At 38.2% G+C, this 20,023-nt stretch overlaps 1 protein-coding gene across 14 annotated transcripts in view; it reads left to right on the forward strand.

Annotated features, from left to right (window-relative positions):
• The window catches only part of grid1a (glutamate receptor, ionotropic, delta 1a), a 492,166-nt gene that overhangs the window by 13,827 nt on the left and 458,316 nt on the right, over nucleotides 1–20,023 (forward strand). For 5 of the 14 annotated variants that reach the window (XM_087290557.1, XM_087290561.1, XM_087290563.1 and 2 more), the window contains one exon: nucleotides 11,473–11,556. The exons of 5 other annotated variants lie outside the window; for them this stretch is intronic. The gene's annotated coding sequence lies outside the window, so the exon portion shown is untranslated. Of the gene's footprint in view, nucleotides 1–11,472; nucleotides 11,562–20,023 lie in introns of all 14 variants that reach the window. 4 more of the 14 variants (XM_087290565.1, XM_087290559.1, XM_087290568.1 and 1 more) reach the window with 1 other exon arrangement.

The following is a 20,023-nucleotide window of genomic DNA, read 5'->3' on the forward strand; positions in this document are numbered from 1 at the left end:
GTTTTATAAGTGCCAAAAAAAAAGAAAGAAAGAAAGAAAGAAAAGAAACTCTTGTAATTCCCAACATAACAGAACATTAAACACTAACAAGATTCTCATCTTCCTGAAGAAAACACGTGCTGTTTTTTCGACTTCTTGAAAAACACGCTGTGAAGTTACATTAAATGCCAACAAACAGCTATTCATGAAGTTAGTACAATGATATTAAGTAAAAGTGGAGTAGACTGTGCAGTACACAAAGTTAAATTGTGTTGGATATTGTGGCAGCAGCCATTTAAAAGTCTCTTTTTGGAGTTGAGTTCATGGAAGAATTATAGAAAATTTATAAAGAATCAGCAGGTTTTTTTACAATAATATCCCCTCCATGCTTCTCAAAGAAAATGCATGTTTGATGTCATCATGCTTTGCTTTTTCTACATTCCTTAGAGCCTCACTTTCCTCCCATTTGAAGATCTCTCCCAGTCTGTCTTTAAATGGATGCTTGTTCTGCATGAGTGCAGTTACTTGAGGTCTTACTCAGTCTGGTGTCTTTTAAATGCTCCTCTGGGGCTCTGAGATCCTTCTGCAGCTTTTATCTTCTCGTCTCGATGTCCTGGATGTGTTTAAAAGAGATCACACATGAAATCCTTTTAGCTATTCACGCATGCAGTTTACACAGAGGAATGAGTAGATTTAAACTGCAAGTTGAAAAGGTATGCATGTTGGACACACACAAGGAGTTAAGTTGTTTATGTTCGCTAATTAGTGTGCTTGTAGCTTGGTTTGGGTGGAAATACTTAGGTTGAGTCCTGAAAGACTAGTACATTCAAATGTGCTAGGGATAATGTAATTCAGAACTTCTGGGAAATGTACAGAATACAAATTTCAGAACATTTTCCACTTTATCTCAGTTTGTTTATGTGTGAACGGTAATAATACATATGAAGTGAATATGAAGTTAAGTGTGATTTTTTAAACTATTTATATCCATTTTAAACTGAATAAAAATAGTAGATCTTCACTCAGATCAGTTCTCCTTTTTTCATTAGACACACGCTAAAGTTTGAAGTCAAAGCAGGGCATCTATTCTGCCTGTGTTTGAAGTAAATTCCTTGAACTTCAATAGGAATACAATATATCATTAAAGCTGCAAGCAGCGATGATAGGGACCTCGCACCCGGGCTCACCGCCGCCCGGTGGCCTCAGGATGACAGAAATCAGTGAACAATAATATCTTAAGCTGATATATATAAAAAACTTGAGAAAATCACAGATTTATGCCAAACTTCCTTCTGTCAGTAGGTGGCGCTAGGACTGTGACTCAATATTGCAATGTAGATTTGTTCAGGAGATAAATTTAATCAACCATGTGAAGTTTCAGGCTGATTGGACATTGTGTGGTTAAGTTATAAGGACTTCCTGTTTCATGGCGAAGCGTTGAGGTTTGTCATGCCACCACATACACGCCCCTCTGCGAAAACTCTAGATCTTCATATTATATCATCGCTTGAGCTTTCAGATACACAACCAACCAAATTTGGTGCTGATATGAAAACATTTGTGGAATGAGTATATTACTTTGTAAATCATGACATTTTCTGTGGCCAGCAGGTGGCGCTGTAACTGTATCTGGATATCGGCATGTAAACTTGTTCTGGTCTGGACTTATATTAAACATGTGAATTTTGAGGCAGATCGGATAATGCATGCCTGAGTTATAATGACTTCCGGTTTTGTGGCGAATCGTTAAAGTTTGCGAGGCCGCCACGGACACGCCCATCGACAAAACCTCTAAAGCTTCGCAATTTAACATCGACAAGGCCTTTAGATAACAAAACCCAATTTTGGTGTCGATAGCATAAAATCCCTAGGAGGAGTTTGTTAAGATACAAAGCCTGGAAATGGCAAAAATGCCACTTATTTGCCGCAGGAAGTTAAAAATATCCGACTTCCTGTTGGGTTTGAGTTATGGCTCCAAGAGACTTTTTCGTATGTTTTGGCATGTTTAAGGTGTGTGCCAATTTTCGTGCATGTGCATGATTCGTAGATCAGGGGCTCGTCCGTTTAATTTTTATAGGTGGCGCTGTCGAGTCATTTTGCCATGCCCACTTCATTATTGTTATGAGGATGTGTTCAAGAGATGACGTTTATCAACCATGTGAAGTTTCAGGCAGAGCTGACATTGTGTGCTTGAGTTATAAGGACTTCCTGTTCCATGGCGAAGCTTTGAGGTTTGTCATGCCGCCACGGACACGCCCCTTTGCGAAAACTCTAGATCTTCACAATATATCATCGCTAGGGCTTTCAGATAAAACAACCCAAATTTGGTGCTGATACGAAAAAATTTGTGGGAGGAGTTTGTTATGATGTAAAACATGTAATTTCCTGTGGCCAGCAGGTGGCGCTATAACTGTATCTGGATATCGGCATGTAAACGTTTTCAGGTCAGGGCTCTTATCAAACGTGTGAATTTTGAGGCAGATCGGATAATGCATGCCTGAGTTATAACGACTTCCTGTTTTGTGGCGAATCGTCAAAGTTTGCGAGGCCGCCACGGACACGCCCATCGACGAAAACTCTAAAGCTTCGCAATTTAACATCGCCAAGGCCTTTAGATGACAAAACCCCATTTTGGTGTCGATCGGATAAAATCCCTAGGAGGAGTTCGTTAAAATACAACGCCTGGAAATGGCAAAAATGCCACTTTTTCGTCGCAGGAAGTCAAAAATATCCAACTTCCTGTTGGGTTTGAGATATGGCTCCAAGAGACTTTTTTGTATGTTTTGGCATGTTTGAGGTGTGGGCCAATTTTCGTGCATGTGCGTGATTCGTGGATCGGGGGCTTGTCCGTTTAATTTTTCTAGGTGGCGCTGTCGAGTCATTTTGCCACGCCCACTTCCGAAGCCCATAACAAACGTAAATTTTCGCTACTTCTGAGGCGTGTGCAAAGTTGCGTGAGTTTTCGGGCATGTTTAGCCCCTCAAAACCGCGATTCATTCCGCGGAAGAAGAAGAAGAATAATTAAAGCTGCAAGCAGCGATGATAGGGACCTCGCACCCGGGCTCACCGCCACCCGGTGGCCTCAGGATGACAGAGAACAGCGAACAGTAATAATTTAAGCCGATATATTTAAAAAATCTGAAAAAATCACAGATTTATGCCAAACCTCCTCCTCTCAGCAGGTGGCGCTATGACTGTGACTCAAGATTGGCATGTAGATGTCACCAGGAGAGGAATCTTATCAACCATGTGAAGTTTCAGGCAGATCGAACATTGTTTAGCTGAGTTATAAGCCAAACTGCCTTTTGTCAGCAGGTGGCGCTACGACAGACTCAATGTTGTTATGTGGATGTGTTCAGGAGAGGACTTTTATCAACCATGTGAACTTTCAGGCAGATCGGACTTTGTGTGGTTGAGTTATAATGCAAACTACCATCTGCCAGCAGGTGGCGCTATAACTGTGACTTAAGATTGGCATGTAGATGCCTTCAGTAATGGAATTTAATCAACCATGTGAAGTTTCAGGCAGATCGGATGTTGTTTGGCTGAGTTATAAGCCTATCTACCTTCTGCCAGCAGGTGGCGTTATGACTGACTCATTACTGTTTTGGGGATGTGTTCAGAAGAGGACTTTTATGAGCCATGTGAAGTTTCAGGCTGATCTGACTTTGTGTGGTTGAAATATAAGGACTTCCTGTTCCACGGCGAAGTGTTGAGGTTTGTCATGCCGCCACGGACACGCCCCTCTGCAAAAACTCTAGATCTTGACAATATATCATCACTTAAGCTTTCAGATAACAACCCACCAAACTTGGTGCTGATACAAAAAAAAATAGTGGGAGGAGTTTATTACTCTGTAAATCATGACATTTCCTGTGGCCAGCAGGTGGCGCTTTAACTGTATCTGGATATTGGCATGTAAACGTGTTCTGGTCTGGACTCTTATTAAACATGTGAATTTTGAGGCAGATCGGATAATGCATGCCTAAGTTATAATGACTTCCGGTTTTGTGGCGAATCGTCAAAGTTTGCGGGGCCGCCATGGACACGCCCATCGACAAAAACTATAAAGCTCCGCAATTTAACATCGCCAAGGCCTTTAGATGACAAAACCCAATTTTGGTGTCGATAGCATAAAATCCCTAGGAGGAGTTCGTTAAGATACAACGCCAGGAAATGGCAAAAATGCCACTTATTTGCAGCAGGAAGTTAAAAATATCCGACTTCCTGTTGGGTTTGAGATATGGCTCCAAGAGACTTTTTCGTATGTTTTGGCGTGTTTGAGGTGTGTGCCAATTTTCACGCATGTGCGTGATTCGTAGATCAGGGGCTCGTCCGTTATATTTTTCTAGGTGGCGCTGTCGAGTCATTTTGCCACGCCCACTTCAATATTGTTATGTGGATGTGTTCAAGAGATGACGTATATCAACCATATGAAGTTTTAGGCTGATCAGACTTTGTGTGGTTGAGTTATGAGGACTTCCCGTTCCTTGGCGAAGCGTTGAGGTTTGTCATGCCGCCACGGACACGCCCCTCTGCAAAAACTCTAAATCTTTACAAAATATCACCGATAGAGCTTTCAGATGACACCACTCAATTTTGGTGCTGATACCATAAAATTTGTGGGAGGAGTTTGTTACAGTGTAAAACATGTCATTTCCTGTGGCCAGTAGGTGGCGCTATTTCTGTATCTGGATATTGGCATGTAATCGTGTTCAGGTCAGGACTCTTATCAAACGTGTGAATTTTGACGCAGATCGGATAATGCATGCCTGAGTTATAACGACTTCCTGTTTTGTGGCGAATCGTCAAAGTTTGCGAGGCCGCCACGGACACGCCCATCGACGAAAACTCTAAAGCTTCGCAATTTAACATCGCCAAGGCCTTTAGATGACAAAACCCAATTTTGGTGTCGATCGGATAAAATCCCTAGGAGGAGTTCGTTAAAATACAACGCCTGGAAATGGCAAAAACGCCACTTTTTCGCCGCAGGAAGTCAAAAATATCCGACTTCCTGTTGGGTTTGAGATATGGCTCCAAGAGACTTTTTCGTATGTTTTGGCATGTTTGAGGTGTGTGCCAATTTTCGTGCATGTGTGTGATTCGTGGATCGGGGGCTCGTCCGTTTAATTTTTCTAGGTGGCGCTGTCGAGTCATTTTGCCACGCCCACTTCCGAGACCCATATCAACCTGCTATTTACACCGGGTTTGGTGTGTGTGCAAATTTTCATGAGTTTTCGGGCATGTTTAGACCCTCAAAAGTGCCCCGATAGGGGGCGGAATAATAATAATAATTAAAGCTGCAAGCAGCGATGATAGGGACCTCGCACCCGGGCTCACCGCCACCCGGTGGCCTCAGGATGACAGAGAACAGCGAACAGTAATAATTTAAGCCGATATGTTTAAAAAATCGGAGAAAATCACCGATTTATGCCAAACCTCCTCCTCTCAGCAGGTAGCGCTATGACTGTGACTCAAGATTGGCATGTAGATGTCACCAGGAGAGGAATCTTATCAACCATGTGAAGTTTCAGGCAGATCGAACATTGTTTAGCTGAGTTATAAGCCAAACTGCCTTTTGTCAGCAGGTGGCGCTACGACAGACTCAATGTTGATATGTAGATGTGTTCAGGAGAGGACTTTTATCAACCATGTGAACTTTCAGGCAGATCGGACTTTGTGTGGTTGAGTTATAATGCAAACTACCATCTGCCAGCAGGTGGCGCTATAACTGTGACTTAAGATTGGCATGTAGATGCCTTCAGTAATGGAATTTAATCAACCATGTGAAGTTTCAGGCAGATCGGATGTTGTTTGGCTGAGTTATAAGCCTATCTACCTTCTGCCAGCAGGTGGCGTTATGACTGACTCATTACTGTTTTGGGGATGTGTTCAGAAGAGGACTTTTATGAGCCATGTGAAGTTTCAGGCTGATCTGACTTTGTGTGGTTGAGATATAAGGACTTCCTGTTCCACGGCGAAGTGTTGAGGTTTGTCATGCCGCCACGGACACGCCCCTCTGCAAAAACTCTAGATCTTGACAATATATCATCACTTAAGCTTTCAGATAACAACCAACCAAATTTGGTGCTGATATGAAAAAAATTGTGGGAGGAGTTTATTACTCTGTAAATCATGACATTTCCTGTGGCCAGCAGGTGGCGCTATAACTGTATCTGGATATTGGCATGTAAACTTGTTCTGGTCTGGACTCTTATTAAACATGTGAATTTTGAGGCAGATCAGATAATGCATGCCTAAGTTATAATGACTTCCGGTTTTGTGGCGAATCGTCAAAGTTTGCGGGGCCGCCATGGACACGCCCATCGACAAAAACTATAAAGCTCCGCAATTTAACATCGCCAAGGCCTTTAGATGACAAAACCCAATTTTGGTGTCGATAGCATAAAATGCCTAGGAGGAGTTCGTTAAGATACAACGCCAGGAAATGGCAAAAATGCCACTTATTTGCAGCAGGAAGTTAAAAATATCCGACTTCCTGTTGGGTTTGAGATATGGCTCCAAGAGACTTTTTCGTATGTTTTGGCGTGTTTGAGGTGTGTGCCAATTTTCACGCATGTGCGTGATTCGTAGATCAGGGGCTCGTCCGTTATATTTTTCTAGGTGGCGCTGTCGAGTCATTTTGCCACGCCCACTTCAATATTGTTATGTGGATGTGTTCAAGAGATGACGTATATCAACCATATGAAGTTTCAGGCTGATCAGACTTTGTGTGGTTGAGTTATGAGGACTTCCCGTTCCTTGGCGAAGCGTTGAGGTTTGTCATGCCGCCACGGACACGCCCCTCTGCAAAAACTCTAGATCTTTACAAAATATCACCGATAGAGCTTTCAGATGACACCACTCAATTTTGGTGCTGATACCATAAAATTTGTGGGAGGAGTTTGTTACAGTGTAAAACATGTCATTTCCTGTGGCCAGTAGGTGGCGCTATTTCTGTATCTGGATATTGGCATGTAAACGTGTTCAGGTCAGGACTCTTATCAAACGTGTGAATTTTGAGGCAGATCGGATAATGCATGCCTGAGTTATAACGACTTCCTATTTTGTGGCGAATCGTCAAAGTTTGCGAGGCCGCCACGGACACGCCCATCGACGAAAACTCTAAAGCTTCGCAATTTAACATCGCCAAGGCCTTTAGATGACAAAACTTAATTTTGGTGTCGATCGGATAAAATCCCTAGGAGGAGTTCGTTAAAATACAACACCTGGAAATGGCAAAAACGCCACTTTTTCGCCGCAGGAAGTCAAAAATATCCGACTTCCTGTTGGGTTTGAGATATGGCTCCAAGAGACTTTTTCGTATGTTTTGGTGTGTTTGAGGTGCGTGCCAATTTTCGTGCATGTGTGTGATTCGTGGATCGGGGGCTCGTCCGTTTAATTTTTCTAGGTGGCGCTGTCGAGTCATTTTGCCACGCCCACTTCCGAGACCCATATCAAACTGCTATTTACACCGGGTTTGGTGTGTGTGCAAATTTTCGTGAGTTTTCGGGCATGTTTAGACCCTCAAATGTGCCCCGATAGGGGGCGGAATAATAATAATAATAATAATAATAATAATAATAATAATAATAAAAAACGGAGCAATTCCAATAGGGCCTACGCACCGTTTCGGTGCTCGGTCCCTAATAATAAACGGAGCAATTCCAATAGGGCCTACGCACCGTTTCGGTGCTCGGTCCCTAAATATGGTATCATTATAATAAACTCATGCATATTAATCTCAGCTACAAGGGTATATCAAAACAGAACCTCTCTCTCCATTAAAAATGCATACAACGAATAGTTAGAATATGGGAAAAAGATTGATTAGCAGCTTTTGCGAGTCAATATCGTATAAAATTCACACTTTTACCCAAAGTTACCTTTTTACATTTTTTTTGATAACTGAAAAGCTAAATGTTTTTCATACTGTGCATTATAATATTATGAGAATACATGTAAATGCCTATTTAATTAAATTAAATACATTTCCCTTTTAATGTAAGTGAAGTTTCACAAACCTATGCGAAATTCTGTTATATGCTATTGCGAAAAGGAGCAGGATTAAACAAGATTATTAGACATTTTAAAAAAGCGAGCGATTGCTCCATGTTTTAAATTTCTGTACAGAGAGGTCATGTTTTGATAATCGATTGGTCTCACGCAATCATGTGATGCAATTTCGCAGGTCAGAGTTCACCAAGCTTAAACTTTCTAATGCTAACAAACATTTGCGTTTCCGGTCTGATGCATTCGCGTCCGTATGAATGGAAGTCTTTTGGGAGAAAAGTCCAGTGTGACCGCAGCTTAATTCAGAAAGGGGCATGTGATATGATTGATCGCAGCTGGTCTCTCATCTGTAATCATTAGTAAGCCAATCAGATCATTCCATACTTACTATAAATAACCTGACTAGCATTACTTCCTGATCTTTGCTTTTTGAAGAATCCCCCCATCTACCCCATCCTCTCTTTTCTCTTTACCAGGGGGAGCTCTTGAGAACTACCTGATCTCATACCTCATAAACCCTTACATGCTGATTGACCAGGTGGGAGCAGAGGGCAGGGTTCATATATATATATATGGTGTGGGGGATATTTTTTTGAGACACTTTGGGCACAATTGAGCATTGTGTCAATGTCACAGCATACCTGAGTATTGTTGCTGACCATGTCCATTACTTTACTGCCACAGTGTACCCATCTTCTGATGGCTACTTCCAGCAGGATAATGCTCCATGTCATAAAGCATGATTCATCTCAGGCTTGTTTCTTGAACATGACAATGAGTTCACTGTGCTCAAATGGCCTCCACAGTCACCAGACTTATGGATGTGCAGCCAACAAATCTGCAGCATCTGCGTGATGCTATCATGTCTGTCTGGACCATAATCTCTGAGGAAAATTTCCAGTACCTTGTTAAATTCATGCTACGAAATATTCTGAGGGCATAAGTGGTCCAACCCAGTACTAGTAAAGTCCTGGTGTGCCTAATAAAGTGGCCGGTGATTGTATAATTATCTATACATTAATCTAGAGATTATCTAGATTATCTATAATTTAATAGATAGTATTTATGTCATCTATTTAACCAAACGTGTGTTATACTGTGAACTGAAGGCGTGAATGTGTGTTAAATGATTTGTTGCGGGTGTGTGTATGTTTGTTTATGATCTCAATGTCCTGCTGTAGGTGTGTGCGCATGTGTGTGTGTGCGCGTGCACGCGTGTTTGTGTGCATGAAATGGTCCGCTGCAGGTGTGTGTGTTAATCCCAGCAGTATCTCTGTCGCTCTCAGGCTGATGAGCAGAGGCTGGCAGTGGAGTGTCAGGCTCATTGACTCTCTCGCTGCAGGACTCACTGCTTTAATAGCCTTTGATGGCATGGCACCAGATTTCAGCCTCTGACCTCCCACAGGCAGCAGCTCTCTCCACCGCAGTCATGCCCAGTGGATTCTTGCAAATCGCACGCACATAGAGCTCCATTCTGCATTCTCACACAATAAACTGCAGGGACTGCTTAGGGTACTATTTGGAGAGGGCAAAGGCTAAGGAGCCATCTGGTGCTTGCATAGGTGCTTATGGCCAAATTTTACCTATATATATTACAGCTGCATGTTATTTATATATATATATATATATATATATATATATATATATATATATATATATATATATATATATATATATATATATATATATATATGTATATATATATATATATATATATGTATATATATATATATATATATATATTAGCATCAAAATGCAATACGTGCATTTGCAATAGTTACACCTCTGAATATGGAGAGTCAGGTCAGGATTATGGCTGATCAGGCACTACAGCTATTCAGTCAGTCATTGCAAAGTTGAACTACAATGGAGTGAAACTTTATCATTTGCAAGTGTTTTTAAGGTGAATGTGAGCATTTTTCAAGTGAGTGTACACACTCAGGCACAGGACTTTATAACATTTGTAGCTTTAACAAAGATGAATTGTATTTAGTTATTTATACGATGAAGACAAAACAGTGTTGTTTTGTGTTTAATTATTCAATATCTGTACCTCAATACTCTTAGACTCCCCAGAATACTATAAAGCAGTGGTTCTCAAACTTTTCCGCCCACGACCCCCAAAATAACAATGCCAGTGACTCGCGACCCTCACATTTCTTAGAGGTGATTATAAATAAATGTTGCACACACAACAATAGACTTATAAACAAGAGACAACTTAAAAACAACACAAAAAAACTGCAACAGTCTAACAACCATAGATTTTTTTTATCCATTTATTTAGTTTAATATTAACCTCACCTAAAAAAAAAATAGAGTTTAGAGATTATTCGTGATATTCAGTTGTGGCCTGTATAATTTTTAATGTATTTAATTGCCGGCGCAGTGGGTAGCACGATCGCCTCGCAGCAAGAAGGTCGCTGGTTCGGCATTTCTGTGTGGAGTTTGCATGTCCTCCCTGTGCTGGCATCAGTTTTCCTCCGGGTGCTCCAGTTTCCCACACAGTGCAAAGACATGCGCTATATTGACAATTTAGCCTACCCAATTCCCCTAGTGTATGTGTGTAAAGGATTGAGAGTGTATGGTGTTTGCTGCTTAAAGAAGGTATGCTGTTTGATGATGTATGCTGCTTACAACATTTGCTGGATAAGTTGGCGGTTCATTCTGCTGTGGCAACCCTAGAATAATACAGGGGCTAAGCCGCAAAGAAAATGAATGAATATTTAATTGCCATAAAAGTGCCAGAAAGTTTAATCTGGTGCTATAAAATCAATCTGCTGCAGCTGACTCCATTGCTGTGTTGATAATCTAACGTAAACACACCAATCCTATGAAAATTCTGTGGGTTACGGATAAAATGATAATTCTAATTGTTGAATAAAATTTATTTGACTTTTGGAAATCTCCAAGGAACCCCTAGTCATTGTTTCGCGACCCCCCACTTTGAGAACCAGTACTATAAAAAACTGTTTATCTCGCTTGCTTGTGCATATTTGTTCTGTTTTATTGGATTTTATTTACTTACTCCCAGTGCCGTTTATATCAAAGTTGATATTTAGCAACCTTTAACCTGGGTGACCAGGACATACAGTGCACACATACACTACAAACAATTTAGCTTACCCAATTCACCTATAGGCCTTATTCTTCAATGTGGAAGTGCGCTTGTTTTTGCGAATGTTTTAGAATTTCCGATTCAGTTGCCTAAGAGAGAAATCATGAGGCATAATAAACGGCAGAAAACAGTCAAACTACTTGCTCTACAAACAAGTGTTTGCATGATTATACAGACAAAGCAGAATCATAAAATAAGAAAATATCAGTTTGTAACATCAAGCAGCAGAACGAGCTGTTTTTAATGTCGAAAAATGAATGGAAGTGAATGAGACCGGAAGTCTCAAGCCAAAATGATTCAAATGGCTGTGCCCACTTGCATGCAGAGAATAAGGTGAATAGCGTATGTCTTTTGTCTTGTAGGGGAAACCGGAGCAACCGGAGGAAACCCACACGAACACAAATGCCAACTGACCCAGTCGGAGCGAAAGTAGCGACCTTCTTGATGTAAGGTGATTGCGCTTCCCACTGTGCTATCGTGCCGCCTGTATCTTAGTTAATTGTTTTATTTATTAATTATACTATATGTTAAATATTTTTTGATACAGAAATCCTGTGCATTTATTAAATGACAAGTCATTGGCATTGAACTTTAAAGGCTCGCTGTAAAATCATCATTCTAACATCGAATTAGGTATTTAATTCAGTCATAAAAGCATTTAGAAAAGAGCAACAAGAAATCTAATAGCACATCCAAATGGTCAAAATTCGGATTAAAGATTACCAGAGAACAACCAATTATGTGCAAATAAACTCATTTTACTTTAAGGACACAGAAATTTTTTGCAAGTCTAAAGGACAGAACCTGATCCTAATATGGGAATTCAGAAAAGAGTCACGTCTCTTGTGGTCTTTAGTTTTAATTAGTGATACAATCAATCAGTCTAATCTCAGATGCAGCCTCAAAATTGTAATTAAACAAATTTAATGAAAGCTTAATAAACTATGATGATGCACTATTGAAAAATAAATTAGACCTCTCCCTTACCTCCAGCAAGCACAAATGTTAGCAGACCTTGAATAGGTTCACGAAATGGCAAGGCACCAAACCATTAAATAAATGAAAGAAAAGCTTGTGATGCAATCTAGAAATGGAGCGGAGAATAAGAAATACAAACAAAGACACTGAAAGAAGCAGAAGAAAGCCTCTGCAAAAGTGAAATTTCTTAAGTAATGTATTTATTGTAAAATAAGACCTTTTTCTGGTTTTCAGCAATTTAGTATTGATTATGGTTAATAAATTATTAGGGCTGGACAATATATCGTTTTAGCATTGATATCGCAATGTAAGCACCTGCAATAATCACCGCCGGATATGCAGTCTTGGGATTATATTTGAGCAAGAGCCATAATTTTGAAAACATGGTATTTGTAGAGTTTAAGCATAGAGTGAAAGTTTATCATCCATGTATGTTTTTAAGGCCTGTGACTGTATACTCTATAACTGTATAAGCACTATACATTTTACTTTTTTTATCTTTGCTCTATTGTATTAGTAGATGGAGCTATTTAAGCACTATAGAGCATTATAGAGTGCAACCTAATTTCTTAATGGTGTGACAAAAAAAATCTGAGATCACACCGGTATGACCAGCCATTTAAATGCAAAATGTCTGTGCTGTGGTTATATGGATTGTGCTAATGAATTGTCACCAAAGAAAAAAAAGTGCACCAGTGCAAAGGCTCACTAATGCAACCAAAAAGTCAGTCTAGAGTTCTGATTCTGGTGAAATTGCATTCCTATCACAGTATATATTGCAGAAAAACAAAATATCGCGATGTCATATTTTGCCTATATCGTGCAGCTATAAATGATAATGATCATTTGTCTAAATAAAATCTAAATATTCAAAAGATTATCTCTAAACATTTTGTCACATCCTATGCAAATAATAAATAGAATAGAATAGAATGCCTTTTATTTTCACTGTACACATATACAATGTATATTATATACATGTGCGATGAGATTAAAGAGCCACTACTCAGTGCAAACATGTAAATATATACTTGCAATACAACTCACACTAAACAACAAATTACAGTAAAAATAACTGTAGACGATAAACAGTAGTGCAAAATCAGTTCGTCCGTAACTCCCATGTCTCCACTAAGCCTTCCCGCACAATGGATTGACTCCCTCCTGGATGTTTCTTCACACTTCATTCTTTTTTATGTATTATAAGTATTGGATCGGGTTTTGGTATATGTAGATACTCAAAATCAAATGACTCAGACTCAGACTTAAGGGTAGAAAAAAACATTCTCAAAACATATTTTGTAATATCTCATGCGAAATCAAAAAGTGAACATTTTTAATGTTTACAAGTGGATATTGAACATGTCAGAATAGAATAGAATAGAATAGAATAGAATGGAATAGAATAGAATACCTTTTATGTCAATGTACACATACATATGCAATGCACATTATTTACAAGTGCAATGAGGTTAAAGAGTATCTCACTACTCAGTGCAGACGTAATATTCTTTCAATACAAATCACACTAAACAACAAGTTGCAGTAGAAAAAACTGTAGACGATAAACAGTAGTGCAAAATAGGGGATGAGAGGGGAGTAGGGTGAGGTGAAGTAAACAGTTCTGAGGTAGAATGAGAGAAAAAAACTGATTGTTACAAGAAAATGAACATTGATTTCAGAAAAAAATGTTGTGAAGATAAGCAATGTGCTTTAAACAGAAATAAATGTGGCAGCCATACCCTACTTCTAGCTCCTAATGTTTATTTTCTCATGTATGCCCAATGTTTTATAAACACAATTAGAACATTTCTATCCCTTTTTTATTTTTACTTTATTTCAGTATGGTCTAATTTATTGTTTTCATTAGCTGATTTCGTATTGTTTTTGGCAGTATTGCATTTTGGTGCTCTTGCCAATAGTACTTCTCTAAATATGAAGGTGAGGGAGTAAGTGATTGAGAAAGAGAGAGAGAGGCAGCGAGGGAGAGAGAAATGTAAAAGTTACGAGAGAAAGGGATGAAATGGTAAAGCGACTAACAGGAGGAAGATAATAAATTCATTAGAGAGCCATTCAAACCTCCAGAGGTTTTTTAATGAACAGTGCACCATTTTACACTCTTGACGTCAACACTAAACACAATTCATCTCTGTGTGAAATTATTGAGCCAAACATGCTTCTCTCACGCATTTATCAGAACACAGAGGAAGATTGTGAGAGAAGCCAACATGCATGATGTTCTGTGTATTTGACCAATAATCCAAACCACATGCCTTTTGAGAAAATAAAAGCTTGCAAAGACACTGCAGGCAATATCTGATCATTTCGGTTAATTGGCAGAAGCATTCAGATAGAGTTAGTCGTGAACCTGCAGCAAACCTTTGCAAGAATGGACCACTTCTGACAAACAGTTTTACAGAAAGGCTCATTTGCATGTGAATATGTGTGACAGTGTTCATCAGTGTTTGGCCCAGCACTATAATTTAGTGGGTGCAAGGTTGCACAAATTACACTGTAGAGATTTTTGAAAACAAAATATCGAACCGGCAGAACAGTCATTGATTTCAGCCTCTGCTCAGTATAAACTTAAAATAATGGTTTACAAGAAAACCTTTACTCAAGTCATTTCAAAGCTACATGACTTTCTTTTTTCTGTGGACCTTGGTCCCAAATTAATTTCAAAGGAGCGCTACCCTATACTAAAATGGCGGCTCTATTAATGCACTCCTTTTAACAGACAACAGTAACGTAGACGACATCTAATGTATGAGCAAACCATAGCAGAGCTTGGAACCTTCAGTCCTTGGAGTCAGACCACACTTATTAGGTGGACAGAGTATACAGGCTTCACATTGACCAAATGAACTAAAAGGATGTCAAACGAACCCAAAATGACCCCATACTGAGTTTATTCTTGGCTGAGGAACATGTTTCCTCTAATGTCCTCACATGAACTAACATGCACTGACATGTTGTCTTCAGTCCCCTCGTTTGAACTTGGTGTCCCCTACTCACACACCTGCCTCAGCTGTCCCTCCTCCTCCGCCTCCTCCTCCATCCAGCTCCTCATATCAGCTCCGTACATCACACAGATGTGACAGCTGCAGGTGTCCTGATTAAAACATCACTTTCATCTGTCCAGTCTGTTTATTCCAAGCAAGTGCAGATGCTTCTAGTTCAGGAGGAAGAGCAGGCAGAGCTCTCACTATGATAATGACAACTTTCATATGCAGTCTGATTGTATAGGATGATAAACTGTCATATTTATAGAATCAAACATGCTTTACACAAGAAATGTGGACTTGAAAGCAAAGGAGGACGTGATGTTTGGGTGAAGATCTGAAGACATGATGTAACACATATGCAACACTTTGCCTTCTTACTCTGGGTCAGTATACCTGCATTCGTTGTTTAGCATCCTGATTTTTGCTTGTTTCTTCTTTATACTGCGCATTTGGTGTGATTAAGCTGTTTACACTCTGGGCTGTTTTTTAGTTTGTGGCATTTTGTTGTCCCACTACTTTGCGTAGCTAACATCTGATAACATTTACCGTACAACATGTCATTTTGCTGCATTTGAGATAACATGTATTCAATATTATACCTGTTTATTTGTTCATTTTAAATTTGATTCCATATAAACTGTGCATGTAGAGTATTTTAGTGAAGAGAAGTGTATGTGTATGTGTAATTTAACAAATAAAAAGTTAAAAATATTTTAAATCAACATTTACTTTAAATTATTTAACATTTACACAAGCTGTTTAGTGTAGATGTAAGTGTGAGTGAGAAATGAGGACCATCAGTAGAGAGGAAGGCCTGTGAAAATATGTGAGGTGTCAGTGGCAGAAAAAAAGCTCTCTATTGTAATAAGTTGACTGACACGGAGCAGGTGCACAACCAGAAGGAGGTGTCAGATTTGATTGGCACTTTCCACATGGTGCGGCTGTTCTTCCACTGTGGGTACTTTTGGCCGCGTGAACTTTTAAGAAATAAATCATAATTTAACAGTATCGCTGGTTTTACTGGCCACTAAAAATATGATCAACATATATTGTAGGAAAATTAAGACTTATTTAAAAACAGAAAATGCAGTTTTATATATTATTAAAGCCAATTATCCAAAATGTATACACAGTTGAAGTCAGAATTATTAGCCCCTCTGAATTATTAGCCCCCATGTTTATTTTCTTCCCAAATTTCTGTTTACTGGAGAGAAGATTTTAATCAACACATTTCTAAACATAATAGTTTTAATAACTCATTTCTAATAACTGATTAATTTTTTTATTATCTCTGCCATTATGACACTAAATAATATTTGACTAGATATTTTTCAAGACACTACTATACAGCTTAAAGTGACATTTTAAAGGCTTAATTTAATTAGGTTTACTAGGCAGGTTAGGCTAATTAGGCAAGTTATTGAATAATCATGGTTTGTTCTGTAGACTATCAAACAATAGCTTAAAGGGGCTTAAATTTTTACCTTAAAATGGTTCATACAAAAATTAAAATTGCTTTTAATTGGACTTTTTCCAGAAGAAAAAATATTACCAGACATACTGTGAAAATTACCTTGCTCTGTTAAACATCATTTGGGAAATATTTAAAAAATAAAAAAATAAATAAAAGGTGGCTAATAATTCTGACTTTAACTGTATGTATATCGGAGGGGGTAACCTACACTGGTCTCACAATTTGGTTCGGTTACGATTATCTTACCATCGATTCGGTTCAATTTGATATCACATTGTATTTATGATGCTTTTCATACACAATTTTATATTTTACTACACAGCAAAAAAATTCTTGTATTAAAATGTATTTAAATGTATAAATATATTTATATATTATTTGTAATACAATTTTGGCTTTTATTACACACAGTCAGATATATAAACTGTACCTATAAAAACTCAAGTACATGCACAGAACAACATGAGCATTTACAGCAAATAAACAAATGTAAATATCCCGCTCGCTTTGAGCGCTGTCAAGCGAGTGTTTACACCCCTATAATTGGTCACACGCTCAACAGAAAAGCTCTGGCGCTGTTCACTGATGTATATATATACTGTATAAAAAAAAAAAAAAAAAAAAAAAAAAAAAATATATATATATATATATATATATATATATATATATATATATATATATATATATATATATATTACATGTATATTTTTTATGTTCTCTTATATAGTTTGACCTTTCTATCCAGTTGCCTTTACTTGCACACACATGCATACACAAATGCACATGCACACGCACACCTGGCTTTACCGGTCTTTTTTTTTCCTGTTATTTGTTTTTTTTTATACTTTCCATTTGCTAACAATTCCATGTCATTTCATTTCATAATAATAATAATAATAATAATAATAATAATAATAATAATAATAATAATAATAATAATAATAATAATAATAATAATAATAATAAACTAATATATTTTCGAAATATGAGTTGTTTAATAAACAATTATCTACAGAAAATTACTTTTTTTCATTGTTTCAAATATAAATTAAACACTTTAGCAACATGATGTTACATTGACTGTAAATTACTTTTTTGACTTGCTTACTGTCAAGCCATTTTTAAGCATTTTTTTTTACCTAACAATTTTTTTTGGTTTAATTTATTTTAAAATGCAAACTAGTTTTTTTGTAAAGCTAGATTTTAAGCATTTTAGTACCACATGACATGATCGACATGAAGAAAAATATGATGATTAGTGCTCAATAAACATTCACAAAACAATTGTTCTTACTATGATGTACATGTACACACACACACACACACACACACACACACACACACACACACACACACACACACACACACACACACAAACACACATTTATATATACACACATATATATATATATATATATAGTCATATATAGCCATATATAGCTAATGGAAAGAGGCAAAGTGCAGGCATGCTGTTTGTGTGTTTGTTTATCACAAGTGCTAGACTTTAATGGATGGTATTTTAGCCTTAAGCTGTAATACCTGCTACATGTTTTTCAGTATGCTTATTTATTTCTTTCCTTTTTTTTGCTTCATTTTCTATCCCTTTCTATAAGAACCATCCATTTATTCAGCCTTGCTCGATCCCATCCATTTTCTTTCGTTTATGAAAGGATAACATTTCATTGCAATCTACCACTTCACACATTAAAAGTGCACACAGAAGTGCACACATACTCATTTATTCACACACATTTTACAACTTAATCAATCTTACTTTATCATTTATACATGCTTTTAAAGACAAAGAATATCATTTAATCATTAAACCGAATGAGATCATTAATTCTCAGAAACATCTGGGTGTAATTTGAAAGACAATTCTGTCCCTAATGATCTCTAGAAAGGCTTTATAAGCGAGTGACATAACCTCCATCATAAAAATATGTCACCCAAACTTAAGGTTTCATTAGAAAAACATAACATTGAAATTCAGGTATCTGATGGCAGGAGCAACTTTAAAGGTTGTGCATTAAAAATAAATGAACAGAAAATTGCATTTGTTCCCTAATGTTCTTTTATCTACCGGATCCAAATATTTAGAGCGGGCGATAAATGTTGAACTTTCTTGACCATAAATGGGCATAAAATCTGATCCGCACTTCTGTAGTGTAACATTGTTGTAATGGGGTTTTATGAAACCCTCAGGGCAGTGGCTCTCCAAGTGTGCATGGAAGACTTTTATAGTTTTCAGATCTTTTGAGACTTTACACATACAAATGCACTGTGTTGGTGTTTTGTTATTTCATCTCGACCATCACCTTCTTTTTACTTGGTGTCCAGGGGCCTCATGTATCAACGCTGCGTACGCACAAAACTTTGCGTACGCCAGGTTTCACGCTCAGAATCGCTCACGTTTGGATTTACTAACAATGAATTGAACGTGGGAATGTGCGCAGCTCCACGCCAGCTTTCTGGCAGGCGTACGCACATTTTTTGTGCGTGTCTGTTTTATTTCCATTGGCGACTCCTAGAGGCAGTTGTGTTAAATTGCTCTCTACAAAGTGTCTGAGCCTTGCAATGGCAGCTGTATGAGACAGGTTCATCTAGCAGGTATATAAGGTTTCCATACCATACATTTGACCAGCTAAACATTAAAGCACAATTTGCAGCGGTCGCCTGTTTTCCCAATGTAATCCGAGCTATCTACTGCACGCACATTGCTATAAAGACACTATCTGAAGATGAATTTGCATGCGTGACCAGAAACATTTCCATTCAATACATGTGCAAATAAAATATGATGCACAAACTTATTAATGATTCCTACTTGTCTTTCTCGTGATAAATAGTAGGCAAAATCTAATATTTAGCGGGGGGGAAAAAAGAAGAAAGAGTTCATCAGATGCTGTATTCGAACAGAGTTCATGCTCAAACCTGTCAAAACAGGTTAACATTCGTCTTATGAGCTGCGCCACTGAGACTGTTATGGGTATTGCAACATTTTACACCTATAAACCACACTATTTCTTTTTTAATTCACTCAGTGCGATGTTCAGACCCAACTGTGTTAACCGCATCAGCTAAACTCTCCCACTCTATTTTTTCTTTTGTTGTTAATTCCGGAGAACAAACTTGCAAATAACACCGCTTTTCTCTGGTCTACCTCCGAAAGCAGCACCTCCAATTCACATTCTGTTCAAAGTTTCTCTTTTTGCTTGCTTTTGCCATTGCTTTTTCGTTGGGTTTTGCCAAAGTAGAGTCATTAGCATATTCATACGGGGGAGGAGGCAGGGAGGGGTTTTGTGCTCGTGCATGTTGCGCTCAGTTTCACGTTCATTCGGATGTACAAAAGAATATGCCTGAGATTCTGCGTACGCAGTATTTCATACATCTGAATTTTTTTTCTTCTTACGCACATTTACAGCTTTGTGCGTAGGCAATGTTTTAGTAAGATTT

Source organism: Danio rerio, chromosome 17, assembly GCF_052040795.2.
Source record: "Danio rerio strain M-AB ecotype USA chromosome 17, GRCz13ab, whole genome shotgun sequence".
NCBI lineage: Eukaryota > Metazoa > Chordata > Actinopteri > Cypriniformes > Danionidae > Danio > Danio rerio.